Here is an 11419-nt window from a genome sequence, read left to right as displayed (position 1 = left end):
CTTTATTTCAATGATGTTCAAATCTAATTCGGAACAATAAATACTGTTTTTTTCTGATTAGTTTTTCTTAAATTCTACTGAACCAGGTCAGTCACTAGTACAATACATCCAGTTAATAAAATAAGTCCATGTAAATGTCTTACATACTAATCTAACAGATAGGTTACGTCATGAAAATGCACACTAAGAAAAAACTTTTTTTGAAATTCTCCATCTCTAGAGAGGAAGAGTTTTTTTTTTCTCCTTTCGAAATTCTTTGCATTGTTGGAGATGCGGTTTTCTTCATTTTTGCAGAAATGAAACATATTTTTAAACCCATTTAAAAATTATTTAATTAGTCATGAAAGAGAAGGTACAGTACCTAATTATCGCACTCTGTGAAAACTAGTAAGATCGGTTATAATCTAATAATCTTAATCTTCGCTATCGTTATTTTACGCCCGAACAATGCCGCGGTCATCTGCTAGTTTTTCAATATATGTTGAGTTCATAATTAACATTTATGACATATCCATTTTAGCTGTCCTGATGTTTAGGAGACCAGAAAATACAGAATAAAGTGAACTCGCCATCTAAACATTTCAAAAATTAAATATATCGATACAATATTTTAATAATTAATATTAATAAGTGTAGTAAATATACCTTAATCGGAAATTTCTTTGTAACGTTGAAGTAATCATTCATGGATAAGCATAGAAATACTTTACCAAATCTCTTTATAAAATTTGACATCTGTACAATAAATGATCGTCATTACTGTATCTAAATTTTGCAAAAATTACACATTTATTTATAAAAAAAATTAAAATACTTTACCTTTAATTTCTGTTTTAAACTGAGATCGCAATCAGCGAATCTTCTTATATCTTGAAAGGATGTTTGCATCTGAAAAAAAAGGCGAAACGTTTGATTAAATTCGTGAATGAAATTATTTTCATTTTAATAAAATTCTTTACTTTTGACGTAAAAACAGACATCAAAAATCCAAATAAAATACACAAAAATGTTGACAAAGCACAAATTAAAAAAATGCGAACTTTCAATGCGAATTTCGTTTTCAAAAAATTTGCAATAAAATAAAGTAAACACGTTTCTGCTAATAGAGCAGAATACAAAATCGTTAACACATAATTGACTGGTCCGTTGAGTTGATTGGTAAAAGTCCAAATTTCATGGTGTTGTACCATAATTTCTTCCAATTCAACTTCCAACTTTGGATTATCTTTCCTTAGTAAGTAAACTTTTTCCGATACTTTCTGGAAAGCTTTTGATAAAATAACAATAAACATGAAAAGAAAGAAAATCAGGTACAGTAAACCTCCAATGAGTAAAATTATGCATATTCCATTTTCGATGCTACAGAAAAGTGCTTCGAATTTGAACAATTCTTTTTTTTTTTTTAATTGTGATAAAAGAAAAATACATTCAAAAACTGAAACCATAATGTGATAATTATTGTCTTAATCACAAAAGAATAGCCACAAAAATTTTTTGTGGCTATTCTTGTGTGATTAATGATAGAAAACAACTGATTTTGACAAAAGTAATTTGAGTTTCTTAGTTTTATTCTTGTATTGATATTTAGTTTTACTTTTCTGACGATGCTGAACATTGCGGCAAACACTAAGACAAAAATAGTGACGCCAAATTTGATAAAGATGTCGTTGTCGACAATCGAATACCAGGATATACAGGGCGATCCAGCAGATAAATTCAATGAAGTATAAGTAAAACCTGTTCAGAAATTTTAGCAAATAATTGTGATTTCGTATAACACATAAACAGGGACTGAAGAAATTCCATCCATATATTATTGACATTGAGGTAATTGGTGACAGAAAACATTTCAGACATATTTCCTCTTGAAAACTTATAAATTTAGGCCGAATGCTTGATGAAGTCTGCATTTTGTTTTTTCGGATAATTGTAATAATCTTAGCGAGGTAACAAGCTTATGTTTATACAGTAGATCCCCCTATAAAACCGTTTCCTATAGTTATGATTCCTATAAAAATTGTGGCATTATCCGTAAACAACGGTAAAAATAACTCCTATAATACGTAAAACGTCATCGGGCAGCCGAACTACTTACCCGCCGTCCGTAGCGCCACGCTACGGAGAGATTTCTATCGTCTGGACAGTATTATATAAATTATATATAAATTAGGTACTGTACATATAATTATATATTAATTATATATAAATTAGGTACTGTATATATAATTATATATTAACTTAATTTATTGTAACTTTATTATAATTAAATATATATTTTTCGCCGTCTAGCGTCACGCTACGGCGAGTTAGGCGACCTATCGTCTGTTTAGTACTGTAATTTTATACATTTCTTGTGAAAGAAACATTTCTTATTTAACGGCCATAAAAATTATTTATATTAATGATGTCTCCAAAGGTCAACGAAGTTTTCGCAGAAAAATAATATCAGAAATCGCGGCCGCAATTTGATGCGCTGTTCCGCGACGAAACCAAGCTTTAGCAACGGGCGTAGTCGAACGGTACACACTCGGTAAGCAATCCTACAATTTTTTGTTTATAACGTAGTTTATACGGATTATTTTCAAAAAAATATACGTATTTTGGAAATGTTGAGTCGAATTAGTCTAGAATCGATTAATTTTATGAAAGAAAACCTTTCAAACAGCCGTAGTCCGTAAACTATGATTCCTACAAAATTGATTCATAAAGAACGGAACGTATCTACCGTCTTATAGGGGGATCTACTGTACTTAAAAACAGTTATTAAAAGAAAAATTGAACTGCTATAGAAAATAAGCAAAGTTTCTTTCTCAGTTTCCACGATGAATCGAGATTAGTATTCTGTATTCACTTATATAAAACATATTTTACTCTGATCGTTTTTATAAGCTATTCTTATAAATGGAATTTTAAAACGGCCATTTATCAAACTAAAAGATGCCTGGAATTATAATAGCACTGTAAACTTACACAGGATAATTGATATTTATGAAAGATGAACAAAATTAATTATTAGTAAACATAACAAAGTGGTTCGCTTTCTAAATTAATGCATTTAAGTTTAGGATTACTAATAAATTTCACTCTAAAATATTTATATCATATTTTATTTATAGTACAGTAAGTATAGTATAGTAAGTCCTTGGAGACATTACCATTATTTTCATTCAAATCTTCCTGAAAGTGAATTTTTCAAGGCTATACTTGAACTCTAGTCTTATAAGCTGGTAAACTTCGTCAATATTGAAACTAAATCGATACATCTTTCAATGTTATATATAAAGCATTTGGCTCCAGGAAGAAAGTTAAATATGCCTCTCATTTTTCTGCTACAAATTTAAAAATCATAAAGTATTTTTTTTAACATAATGCATATTACATTTCAATACGACAAGAAAAGTACCAGAAGATACCAAAAGAAAAATACCAAAAGAAAAAGCGCGCATTTGTACATAATAATGACTTTTTGAAAAAAACAGTGTTGTTGAAAAATTTTTAATTAAAAATTAAATTTTAATAAAAATTAAATTTTGAAGAACAGTGTTGTTGAAAAATGTACAGTTACATGTTATTGTATAATTTTTTATACTCTAATGCGACTCTCTTTATATGAATTTGTTAGTTAGAACATTTTTGGTATCTTAGCGCCCTGGGCACGTGTTTCTTTCTGTCTTTGTCCACACGACTTTGAACGTTATTCATCCTTTATGTATTAAATGAGACAAATTTCAGATTAATCTAAAACATATTTCGACTTTTGCTTTCTGATAGGACTCGTGTCACTCTGGATTACGTTTCCAATATCACGAACCATTTTTTTTTTCAATAACTTGAATTATCAAAGAGTTATTTTCTAAAAACAAGTTCTTATCAAAGCAAACAGAATAATATTAACGAGAAAAACGTTCAATAAAATGCAAGGTGGTATACAACATACAATGTAGAATTTACGACAAAAATGATTTTAAACTATGGTGAAGTTGATAAACAGGGATAAAGAAAGAAATCGACTTATAACAGTTGAATACTTATTTGCCGTAACATTATTTTTTGCGGAACATTTTAGGAGTTTTCTTCGGAGCTAGCATTTACATAAGGAGTATTTTCTCATATAAAAACATCCTAACTTGGCACATTTTCCAATCAAGTGTTGCTTTCTTCTCTTTGGTTAATCCAAGTGAAGTCAAACCTCGCTTACAATATTCACTTATACAACACTTGAATCGCTTTCATATACATTTTGAAACATAAACATATAACTTGATCGGTAAATTTTATTTATTCCGACAAACACCGCTTTACTTGTACAGATCTGTATTCCGATGCGAAACACAGTACCAACAAAAGAAATATACCCCTTTGTAGTTATATTGTGTTATTAAATATTGTGACGCAAAGTAATTATCAATTTTCGTTAAGTTTAGAATATTTATTGGCTATTACAGTAAACAATCACTGGAATCCTCAGATGAAGAACAATTTCTCCATTAGATTATTTTATGAAATTAATTGCATTTTATAATAAATCTTTGCAATAATTTAATTAAACAAACAATATGATATTGCTTTTATAATTTATATTACTTGAATTATTGCATTTCATTTTTAATAGAATTTTATTCTATAAATATTTTAAATATATTCTATTAATGGATTTTTCTGTTAAGTGAATAGTGTAAGAAAATGATAGCTTCATTGAAAGTCTGTTTCTATATGCGATATTCTAATATGTAAAAAAACACTCGTTCCTATAGAACACTTCAGAACTTTAAAACAAGTATTTTATTGCGATTATTTACTTACAAAACAACAGAAACAAAGAAATAGTTTATAATCTTTCTAGTTATAAGTTTTATAAAAGTAAATGCACAGTTATTACAATTGAAATTTGCCATAGAGACGTAAAGTAACGAGCAATTATTTATGACATCATCACAATGTCGAACTGCAATTTTTAATTATATTTTTAAATTATTTAATTTAAAATATATGCTCTCCATCTCAAATTTGTTTACACCAGTATATCATACTTTTCTTTTAACAATAGTCGTACCGGTCATCTAACACCTTTTATCGAAAAGTTTTTGAATTGAAATAACATGAATTCCGGTTTTAATCGAAAGTTCGTATATAGTTAATGATGGCCTACACCAATCTTTCTGTATATGGTCTTAATTTTCATCTATGCAACTCCGTTCTCGAAATTAAGGAACAGACGGACAGATAACAGTGAAAATTTATAAATCTACAATTTTTTCAAATTGCAGCTCAGTGAATAATGTTCGCACTGTTAGCTTAAAAAACTTCAATGAAGCACTTGTGCGTTAATATCATGGAGCTGGTAAACGACGACATTGGCACTTGTCCTATGACAATATTATTACACAGCCTTCTGGATATGAGCAATACTGTTAATTGATTAAACTGTATATATTTCTCGATTCTGATTAATAATACATCAGCCTACAAATAACTATTCACGTATATTACAGTAAGAATAACCTGATAGATTGTACTAATTTTGTGAGTAATTTTTTCTTAAGCATATCTGGATAAGGTCCAGCATTTATACGGTCTGAATATCTTTTATACATGTAAACACGCATGTAAAATATGTAATTAAATAAATATTACAAATTATTATATTGAAATACAGGTATACCTCGACTTACGTCGTTTCGAGTTACGTCGTTCCCGATTATACGTCGTTTGTCAAAAAAGTATACGGAAAAGTAAAAATCAAGTTTAAGTCATTTTATTCGACTTTACGTCCATCCGTCACAAATATTGAAGACGTAATATCACTAGAAAAGCGTTTAAAGCACATAAAATCATATTACAATATATACATTTACAAGTATCTACTGTATTTACAGTATACTACATGCATCCGTAAATTTAGATTACTTTTTTCTGTACTCCATTAAAAACTAAAATTTATTTGTTTGTAAGCTTAAAATAGATTTTTATTAACCATATATTATTAAAAATGCATTAATAAATGAAATACAGACCTGGGAATAGTAATTTATGGTTTTTCCTAGTGACAAGTAGATTCGGAGACAAGTAAATTCGACTTACGTCGTTTTTCGACTTAAGTCGTTTTCCTGGAACCAATTACCGACGTAAGGCGAGGTATACCTGTATATCTTTATTTGGAAACAAGTGCATTGAACATAATATCTATTGTCTCGAAGCAGTTCTCAGATTCAGAAGACCAGAAAATACGGAGTAAAGAGCTCTCGCCATCTGAAATATTTCAAAATTAAATATATCAATACAAAATTTCCATAATTAATACTATAAAATTAGTTAAATATACTTTGATCGGAAACTTCTTGGTGANAATTAAATATATCAATACAAAATTTCCATAATTAATACTATAAAATGTAATAAATATACTTTAATCGGAAATTTCTTGGTGACGTTGAAGTAATCATTCATCGATAAGCATAGAGATACTTTACCAAATCTCTTCATAAAATTCAGAATCTGCACAATAACTTATTGCTTTTATTATATTGAAATTATAGAGATATTATACAAATTTATCCGTAAATATAACAGATTCAAAATATTTAACCTTTAATTTCTGTTCTAAACTCAGATCGCAATCAGCGAATCTTCTTATATCTTGAAAGGATGTTTGCATCTAAATAAGAAAAACAAAGCAAAAACATTTCATCAAATGTATAAATTAAATTAAGTTGTTATTTTCATAAAACCTCTTACTTTTGACGTGGATACAGACATCATAAATCCAACTAAAATACAACCGAAACTTATTACAACACAAATTAAAAAATTAAAGATTTTCAATGCAAAATTCATTTCCGAAAAAATTAAGATAAAATAAAGTAGACACGTTTCTGTTAATAAAGAAGCATACAAAACATACAAAATAGTCAATACATAATTGAAAGGTCCGTTGAGTTGATTGGTGTATGTCCAAATTTCATGGTGTTGTGCCATAATTTCTTCCAATTCAAGTTCTAAATTTGGATTATCCTTTCTTAGTAAGTACAGTTCTTCCGATACTTTCTGAAATGCTTTTGTTAAACTAACTGCAAGCAAGAAAAGAAAGAAACAGAGGTATACCAAACCGCCACTCATCAATGTCATCCATATTCCAGCTTCGATGCTACAGAAAAGTGCTTCGAATTTGCACAATTCTCTTCTTTTTAAATCGTGATATAAGAAGAATACATTCAAAAACTGAAGCCATAATGTGATAATTATTGTCAGAATCACTGTGGCTATTCGTGTGTAATTAATAATAGAAAACAGCTGATTTTAGCAAAAGTAATTCGATTTTCTTACTTTTATTTTTGTACTTAATTTTACTCTTTTAACAATACTAAATATTACGGCAAACACTAAGGTAAAAGTAGCCATGCCTACTTTGACAAAGACATCATTGTTAACAATCGAGTACCATGAAATGCACGGCGTTTTATTTGAAAGTAACGGCATCAGCATGCAAAAACTAAGAAAGAGATGTATCCAGTGTACGCTATCGATCCAGAATAAGTAAAATCTCTTCAAAAGTTGGTGCAAATAACTGTAGTTTCTTGTAATGCACAAACATGGATTGAAAAAGTTCCACCCGTAAATCTTTGACATAGAAGTGAATGATGACAGAAAACATTGTAGACATATTTCATGTACAAAAGTCACAAATGTACTTGTAATAAGTGATGAAGTTTGCATTTTGTTCTATTCAGATATTTATAATAATCTTTTCTATGTAGAAACAGTTATTTTTGTTTATTAGAAAAATTACTGCAGAAAAAATTTACCGAATGGATAAAGTTTGTTGAGGTTATTATTCAGTTTTCCAAGAACCAGGAATTTTATACTCTAATGCGACTCTTTATATATAAATTTGTTATATTAATTCAGTCGCTTTGCTATATTAATACTCTCTTATATAAACCTTGTCTTAATTTAAGCAATTTTTATAAAATTCTCATAAATGGAAGTGTATAACTTTAATTTATGGAATTAATAAGTGCCTGAAATCATAGCAGCACTAATTAATAATCTGCACAAGTCGATTTAAATCTACGATACCTCACTTTAATTAGCAAACAATGCAATGAATTGGCACGCTTTCTAAATTGACGTAATTAAGTGCTTTATAAATCTCTGTAATGGTAAAATATTGCTGTTGATTTATTCATTACTCGAAGTGCATTTCCGAGACATATAGGTGAATTATTTATTCCGTTAGAAATGCATAAATTATATCATGTGAAGATTAAAAACCAAGTGATGCAACTTTCCATTTGACATGTAAAGTCATTAATGCTTCTTAAAATAGAGAATATTACATCAGCAAACACTTCATAGTCTGAAACAATGGTTCCCAAACGTATTATGCTGACAATCATTTCTCATAGCAAAAACTTCAATATAAACTTCAAGTGAACAACTCCACACAACTACATGATGGCAAAATTGAAAACTTAAATTTGGTGTCACAAAATGATGACGTAAAAATTAAATATAAATAAAACATGTTGATTTTTAAAGTAATATTTATTCAAATTACTAGCTAAAGCTTGCCCGTTTTTGGAAAACAAATATAATTCAGTGAAAACTGAAAAAATATATAATTTATTTTTAATTGGGTTATAAACTAAATAACGAAAATACAAAATTAATCAGTTTTTTATTTAATCTATTGAATTTTTAGAGAAAAATATATTTTTGATTAAAATAAATAAATTATTTATATATTTTTAGTTATTGAACAGTCTTTATAATTATGAAAAACAACTAATAATTATCACTGTTTTCGAAAGAAAATTAAATAAATGTATTAAATAAGTTTTCTGGATAAATAACATGAAATTTTACGGTAAAAAATACACCATTTGTACTTTTTCAGCAGTAACTTTAATTAATCGGAAAACAAACGTTTACGTCAGTACGTAAAAATGACTACCAATTTATTTATTACCATTTATTTTTAACTTTTCATAATATTGAAAATGACTCACAATCATTTTACCTTTTATTAAACTTTACGCAGACTCCTTGACGTTGTGCACGCACCCCCAAATTACTGTAATTTTAATTTGTCACGAACTTTATCAGCGGTTTCAAGAAACTCCAGGGTTCCGTAGGAACCACTTTGAGGAACATTGGTCTAAAATCGAATACCCACGTGCAAGGCGTTTTGTTAGTGTTATATTTATATTAGACAATAAAAAAATTTAATGTTCTTGTCGGGTGTAATATCATTGTTTAAAAAACGTTTTGTACAATTGTTATAGAATGTTGAAAACTTGCTGAAGAAAGCCTTGCTGAAGAAAGGCTTTCGAGGATATTGCAAAAGAATTATCGTATAGAAAATTTGTCCAATGAATAAAACTATCGAAGACTGTTTTCAGTTTCCGGGATGAAGTGTGCTCGTACTGATTTATGTAAGGTTAATTATTGTTAATTAAAAATTTCTTTCGAAAATCAGGAATGTTTAAAATTATTTTTTTTTTGAAAAATTAAAATCACTAATTAATTTAGTTTTAAAAACGATAATTAAAATATTGTGTTATTTTACTTGATTTATATGGCCGAGTTAATTTGTTTGCTTTCCAATTTAATGTGTTTTAACTATAACTTTATTAGGATGGTATCTTAAATTACTTAAAATACGGCTAACGCATTTTATTAATAAAATGTATTAACCCGTGTAAAAGCCCGCATGGGTCATTTTACACGGTAAAATTTATAAAATTTTAAGAGGTAAAATTCAAGAGGTAAAATTTATAAAATTAACGTTCAATTAAATTAATTTAGTTATCTATTCGCTATGATTTTTGAATATTATCGTTTTCTATGCTTAATTTGTATCTTAAAAATGGTCGGAGAAGTGTTCGAAGCGCATCAAATTTTATTTTCAATACTCGTGCTCTTCTTTCATTATTGTAAGGTATCATTACTGACTTTTATTGTTACTAGTGAAAATGTTGTATTATACAAATGTACAAATGTTGGTATGTAATAAATGTACAAGTTTTATTATTATTAAACTATTTATTCAACGTTAATCGACAACGCGTAGCACTCAAGTAACTAAAGACATTGGCATGATTGATACAACTGAAGATTTGGCGTCCGATGTTTAGCCACGGGAGTGATGAATCTGAGAAAAGAAAAAGACAAGCTATTTTATTTATTTATTCATAATAAACGTAATACAATAAAAAACAAATACCACATCTTCATAACAGTATAACATCCCATTCTAATTAATAAGAAATCACTTTATTTTCATTAAAAAATTCGTTTTTATAAATATATTCAAAAATGTAGTTACGTTTATCTTACTAAATGTAATTTACTACATCAGTACGGCTAATACATAAAATAGTCAGAATAAAATAGTAAACAATATTAGTCGAAAGTACAGTACCTTTGTAATTAGTTCAACAAACAAAAGATCTTTAATGATTTCAACTGTTGCGTGTGCACAACATTCCCTTTTATATAAATGGTAAATTACGTATAATCTACTATAGCTGGCTCATATCAACTGATGCCGTCGCTCTTACAATAATATCTGAAAGACGAAAACAATTATAAATCAAGATAATATTAGAAACTTTGTAACGTTAATAGAAAATGAGCAGAGTTTTCATATTTCACAAACGTTTTCGAAGAATAACGTGAAGCGTTGCTCATTATACTTATTTGGTCCTATTTTCTCTACTGTAAAAGTATATTGACTAGATTTGCTCGATTCGTGCCAATGCATAGAGGAAGAGAACATAATTAAAAAAGTTCTTCGACAAATTATTTTAAAGTTTATGCGAATTTCGTTGTAGCTTAGGGGCAGTCCATAAATTACGTAATGTATTTTGGGGTGGGTAGGGGCCGAAAGTTTCTTACTCGGGTAGGGGGTAATAGATTCCGTCTTACTTAATTAATATTCTTAGTTTAATTTTTTAATCTCGTTGAGTGGTGGCGTTTTGAATTTGGCTTCAATTTGGCGGTTTCTATTAAAAACGCTCGTTGTCTCATGTGACGTGAAAGAGATTCACGCTAGCAGATTCACGCTCTACAAATTTTTTTTCATAAGAGAAAGGCCTTATGGTGGTTTCTTGTTTTTTTAAAATAAGTGCATCATTCCTATCGGTGTATAACCTCAAGAATACATAAACTAAAATACACGACACAAAGTAAACATAAAATTAGTATTCGGCTTATAGTGAAGACTAAAATGTAAAACTAGAAATTAGAATATATAAATAGTCTTTTCTTCCATATTTTTTTAACATAATTGTAAAAACCATCAAACAGTGGTTTCTGAACAACCTTATCGAGTGGACACGGTCACCTGAAAACAAGTGTAAAAATTTCTAATTTCAGAAAAAGTTTATCTTCATCGTAAATTGGACAATGATAGATC

Source organism: Centruroides sculpturatus, unplaced genomic scaffold (assembly GCF_000671375.1).
Source record: "Centruroides sculpturatus isolate CEXI.00-Female unplaced genomic scaffold, Cexi_2.0 scaffold1844, whole genome shotgun sequence".
In the NCBI taxonomy this organism is placed as follows: Eukaryota; Metazoa; Arthropoda; class Arachnida; order Scorpiones; family Buthidae; genus Centruroides; species Centruroides sculpturatus.
The sequence above is the reverse complement of the archived record's forward strand: the minus strand, read 5'-3'. Positions refer to the sequence as shown.